This window comes from Heterocephalus glaber, unplaced genomic scaffold (assembly GCF_053883595.1).
Source record: "Heterocephalus glaber isolate CG9 unplaced genomic scaffold, H.glaber_assembly_v1.0 deba00001613, whole genome shotgun sequence".
NCBI lineage: Eukaryota > Metazoa > Chordata > Mammalia > Rodentia > Bathyergidae > Heterocephalus > Heterocephalus glaber.
Window position 1 is genome coordinate 33,588,671 of NW_028258384.1, and position 6,413 is coordinate 33,595,083.

The following is a 6,413-nucleotide window of genomic DNA, read 5'->3' on the forward strand; positions in this document are numbered from 1 at the left end:
GGGAGACTCCAGGGAGGAACCAAATCTTCATCTATATAGTTCCTCATTATTCTTAGATTTCCACTGCCCCCCAGCCTTTTGTTACACCTTGTTTATCCCAATGTGAAGTACTGAACTCTATATTTCACTTGTTACATTTGTTTCCCCATGTACTGAATAAAAGGTGCTGCAAGCTAGGGGTCTTTCATCTTTGCTGCCCAGAGCAGCACTGATCAGACCCAAAGCTCAGCTTCTTCTCAGTCTCATTTGTCTACCTTTCCTGTAATTCGCCATGTGCTGCCGTGGCTCACAGGAGACTAGGACTTACTGCAGAGGTTCTGGTAACGTCCCCTTCCCCTGCTCCCTACATTGCACTATGGGCAAAATCTCTGCTGTTATCTGAGAAATTATTTCTGATTCCATTTTTTCCAGATCCTCTTTTGTTGCCAGTTCAGGGAGTCCAGGTGGTTGAGTATCAGATTGTTCCATCTCTTTTCCTTTTGGGGTTGCTTTAGATGATGTGGAAGTCTGGTTTTGAAACTTGTTTACATGTCTTCTCATTTCAATGGGGGTGGGGGGGTTGTGCTCCTAGTGCCCACGCAGCTCACCTCCTCTGTGTTGTTGGTGGTGGTACGGTGGCCCGGAAGCCTTCTCTTGTGTGCTGGGAGCGGCTCACCTCCTCTGTGCTGGTGTGGTGGTATGGTGGCCCAAAATCCTCCTCTTGTGCACTGGGAGTGGCTCACCTCCTCTGTGCTGGCAGGGGTGGTACAGTGGCCCAAAAGCCTCCTCTTGTGTGCTGGGAGTGGCTCACCTCCTCTGTGCTGGCGGGGGTGGTACAGCAGCCCAGAAGCCCCCTCTTGGGAGTGGCTCCTCGCTATATTATTTCTTATGTCGTTAGTGTTCTGTTCAGAAAGTCCTTAACTACACCTGTGTTTTCAAGAGTTTTACCTACAATATCTTCCAGTAGATTAAGTGTTTAAATCTTATTATTTAGATCTTTGATCCATTTTGATTTCAGTTTAGTACATTGTGAGATATATGATTCTAGACCAGCGATGGTAATCATTTTAGAAGGTTTTTTTTTTGGTACTGAGAATCAAACTCAGGGCCTTGCACTTGTGAGGTAGCACCAGAACCACTGAGCTAAATCCCCAGCCCCAACCTTTTAAAGTTTTAATGATACAAACAGCCCACTGCAGCACACGTGCCATAGGTTTGCCCCCACTGATCTAGATTCAAAATCTTCTGTATGTGAGTATCCAATTTTCCCAGCACCATTTATCAAAATGGGGCTATCTTTCCTCCAGTTTGTTTTTCACCCTTTTGTCAAAGATCAAATAGTTGGATGTGCCTGAGGTTGTTTCTGCTTCTTCTATTCTGTTCCTTTCATCCACATGCCTGTTATTTTGCCAGAATAATGCTGTTTGCTTTTACTTCCCAGCATTGCTCTTGCTATTCTGGGTATTTTCTGGTTGTTTATAATTATTTTCTCTAGATCTATGAGAAATGTTGTTGGTATTTACATTGTGATTGCTTTAAATATATGAATAAGTTTTGGAAGTATAGCCATTTTGATTACATTGGTTCTGCCTATCCAGGAACAGGGGATATCTTTTCATTTTCTGATGTTCTTGATTTAATTTTTTGGAGTGACATAGTTTTCATTTTAGAAGTCTTTCATTTCCTTGGTTAGATTAATTCCTAAGTATTTAATTTTTCTGATGCTATTGTGAATGGCACTGTTTTCATAATTTCTTTCTCAGTGAGTTCATTATTAGTGCATAGTGACACAATTGTTTTGTATATTTAATTTATATCCTACTACATTGCTGAATTTAGTTATTCATTCTAGGAATCTTTTGGTGGAACTTTTGGATCTTGTAAGTAGAGGATTGTGTCCTCTACAAACAATGATACCTTGACTTCATCCTTTCCTATATGTTCCCTTTTATTTATTTCTATTCCATGATGGCTAATAAGACATGAGGACTGAGTTAAACAACAGTGGTGATAATGGGCATCTTTGTCTTGTTCTTGACTTTTTTCAGCTTTTTCCCATTTAATGTGATGGCAGTATGTTGGTCATAAATGACTTTTATTGGATTGATATAAGGTCCTTCTATAGCAATTTTCTTCAGATTTTTATCATGAAAGTATTTTGTCAAAGCCTTTTTTTGTTTGTATATAGATGACTGTGTGATTTTTGTCATTTCTTTTGTTTATATGATGCATTATATTTATTGATATGCAAGTAATGAACCATCCTGGCACATCCCTGGAATGAAACCTACTCGGTCATGGTGCATGATCTCTGTGAAGATGTGTTACATTTTGTTTCCCAGAATCTTGTTGAGGATTTTTGCATCTATATTCATTAGAGAGATCAGCCTATTGTTGTCCTTTTTGGTTGGATCCTTGTCTGGTTTGGGGATCAGAATAATGCTAGCTTCCAAGAATGATTTTGGGAGTACTCCTTCCCTCTCAATTTTATTAAAGTAATTGAGGAGTATTGGTGTTATATCTTCCCTGAAGTTCTTGTAGAATTCACCTGCGAATCCATCAGGTCCTGGGCTTTACTTTGTGGGTACTTTTTCCTAATTATTGCTTAATTTCATTCCCTGCTATTGGATTATTCAGGGTTTTGAAGTTCTCTTGGCTCAATTTTGATAATTCGTATGTATCTTGGAAAGTCTCCATTTCTTATGAGTTTCTCCAATATTTTGGCATATAGGTTTTGGTAGGTGTTAAAATCTTCTGGATTTTAATGGTATCTGTTGTGATTCACCTTTTTCATTTCTAATTACATTGATTTGTGTCTTTTCTTTCCTTTTTTGGTAAGATTGGCTAAGGTTTTTGCTATGTTGTTTATTCTTTCAAAGAACCAGCTCTTCAATTTATTGATACTTTGTATTTTTTAGTCTCCATTTCATTGATTTCTGCTCTGATTTTCATAAATTTCTTTCTTGTATAAGCTCTTAATTTAGATGAATTTTGTTTTTTAAGAAGCTTCCACCATTAGGTCCTTTATATGGGCTCATTCTATTTTTTTGATGTGGGCATTCACAGCTATAAACTTCTGTCATAGGACTGCTTTCATTGTGTCCTATAAGTTCTGGTACATTGTACTGGCATTATCATTTAATTCTAGAAACTGTCTAATTTATTTCTTAATTTCTTCTATGAGCCATTGATTATTCAGGATTATATTGTTTAATTTCCATATGTTTTCATAATTTCTATGGTTTCTCTCACCATTTATTTCTAGTTTCATTGCACTATGATCTGATAATATGCATGGTAAATTGTTTATTCCTTTGTATTTCCTCAAGCATACTTTATTAGCTAGACTGTGGTCTATTTTGGAGAAAATTCCATGTGTTACTGAAAGGAATGTGTATTCTGTTGGTTCTGAGTGGAACACTGTACAAATCAATTATGTCCATTTGTTCAAAGGTTTGGTTCAACTCTGATATATCTTTGTTGACTTTTGTCTTTAGTCGATCTATTTATTTGTAACAGTGGGGTATTGAGGCTGCTACTATAATTATATTGATGTTTTTATCTTTTATGACCATTAGTGTTTGTTTTATGCAGTTAGGTGCACCATAATTTGGTGCATATATGTTTCTAATTGTTCTGTTTTTCTGATGTGGAAAACATCAGAGAACTTTTCTTGGAATGAATAGCTGAGAGTCCTGTTAACCAATATGTAGTATCTTTCTTTGCCTCTTTTGATGAGATTTGGTTTAAAGTCTAATTTTCTCAAAATAAGATAGCTACTCCTGTTTGTTTTCAGATCTTTGGCTTTTAGTCTATGAATTGCTTTTTGGGGTAAATGTGTTTTAGTATACAACACACTGCTGGATTTTGTTTCACCATCCAATCTGCTACTGCATCTCTTTTGATTGGCTAATTTCAACCATTCAAATTGATAGTTAATACTGATATGTATTGGCTTATTACTGTCACTGCAATATTTTTCTCTTGCTGTTTTCTTTTCTTTCCTTTCTACTTAATTCTTGCCCTACCTGGAGCATTCATGCTACTGGACATTTTTGTACTGTTAGCTCCATTTTTTCTTTCTAGGATATTCTTGAGAATTTTTTGAAGTGTTGGCTTGGAGGTCATGAATTTCTTTAGGTGTTGTTTATCACAGAAATATCTAAGATTTCATCTTACTACAGAAAGAAAGGCAATCATGAAGAAATCCAGTAATAACAAATGTTATCATGGCTGTGTTGAAAAAGGAACACTTCTACATTGTTGGTGGAAATGTAAGCTAGAACAATCACTATGAAAATTAGTACAGAGATTTCTCAAAGAACTAAAAGTATAAATTCCATTTGACTCAGCTATTCTCCATCTAGTTATCTTCCCAAAAGAGCACTAAAGATATCATATTACAGTGATATATGCATACCAAGGTTTATAGCAGCACAATTCATAATAGCTAAATCCTAGAAGCAACCTAAATGACCATTAACAGATGAACAGATAAAGTATGGTATCTACAAACAATGGAATATTATTTGGCTATAAAAAAGGATACATTCAAGACATTGCAAGAAATGGATACATCTGGAAAACATAATGTTAAGTAAAATAAATCAGATACATAAGCTTAAATATTATGTGTTTTCTCTCATTTGAGTAATGCAAAGTACAAATAAAGAGAAATATTAAATATTGATAAAAGGAAAAAGGGATATAGATCTTTTGCAAATGGAAAGGGGTCCAAGAGCCTGAGGGTGAGGAGAAGGAGGGGAGGTAAAAGGGACATGAAAATTTTTAAGATGTGTCATGCGCATGTACCAAGTACTCACAATGAATGTAAACAGTATATGTCATAAATATGAACTAAATAATATTAATAAAAATAATGATAATGAAAATTGGGAAAGAGAATCTAGAGAAAGAGGGAAGGACATGCGTGGGGAGAGGTACTAAAAAGAATCAAGATACATTATGTATATGTGCCTTCTTCCTAAGATGATTGTAAACTTCATCTACTGCAAACATGTACTAATAAAATAAAATTAACAAGTGACAGCAAGAATGTGAATTAAAAAAATCCATTTCTCTGAGATAAATGCCCAGGAATGTGTGGAATAATGATAGCATATTTAGTTTTCGGGGTTTTTTCCTAATGAAACAGAGAAATCATGTTCCAGGGTGGCAGTACCATTTTACATACTCAGCAGCAATGGATGTGTGATTCATTTTCTCTACCTCCTCACCAGCATTTGTTGGTGTTATTGGTGTTATGTTAGTCATCTTGACAAGTATGTAGATATCAATCTTCTATTTTTAGATGAAGTGACCTAGAGAGGAGAAACTGTTTTTGAAATTTCTTGAAGATAGTTTGCCTGGAAAACCATTTTGAACTTTTGCAATAATAGATCTCCATTAATCTGGGAGCCAGTTGCCCTCAAACCATAAAACAATTACTTACCTTCTCCTGTTCCTAAAAAAAAAAAGCAGAGATACCTAAGGAGATTCACATGAGGAAGCTGGCAGAGCCAAAGAGAGAAAGAATACATGGAAAGATTCTCTGGAACAATCTTTGCAAATAATAACTTTCACATTTTGTTCTATATTATTCTTTGAAGGAGATAGTAATATGATATAAATGCCCAAAGAGAAAGCTGGGTGATTGTATGATGATACCTGATTGTGTATATCTATTATTCTTGACTCTGTGTTCAGCAGTCTTACATTGGTAGCTTGAAATCTGCCATGTTGGGAGAATTTACATTATAGGGTTAAACTCTACAGATCAGGGCACTTTTTAATCCAAGGAACTGGTTGGTAAATATTTACTGGTGAATTGCTGTGCATTCGTTTCCAAAGCATGTTTTCTGCCACTAATAAGGAACTAAATAATCAATTGAGCACCTACTAAATACATTAGCTCATGACTAGACCTAGAATGGCTCTATGCTCCCATATGAGAGAAGAGACACAGAGTGGTTGCCATCCCCATGTAAGAGAGCAGACCTGGGGAGATGCCCCACCCCTATGTGAAAGAGCAGATCCATGCCAGAAAAGCAGCGCCCTGACCCCATATGAAAAAGCAATCCCATGATGGACAAGAGGTGCCCTAACCCAAGGGGAGCACCATACTAGGCAGCAGAGGCAAAGACTAAACGTGTGACACAATCCTAGGTGAAGACAACACCCAGGGAGAGAAGAGAGCAACCAGACACCATGACAATTGACATTAAGTCCAACAGCCCACTTGAAATCCTGCCTTGCAGCCTAAATCCAGCAGAGAACAGAAGACCCAATCTACCAACGAAAGCAAGGACACACCTGAGCTTGAACAGTAACTACAGTCTTTGAGGGATGAACTGAGGGGACTGTAGTCCAAAGAGGGCACCTGAAAGAACCATAGCCCCTAAAACTAGACATAAAAATTCATGTGTGGATGAATC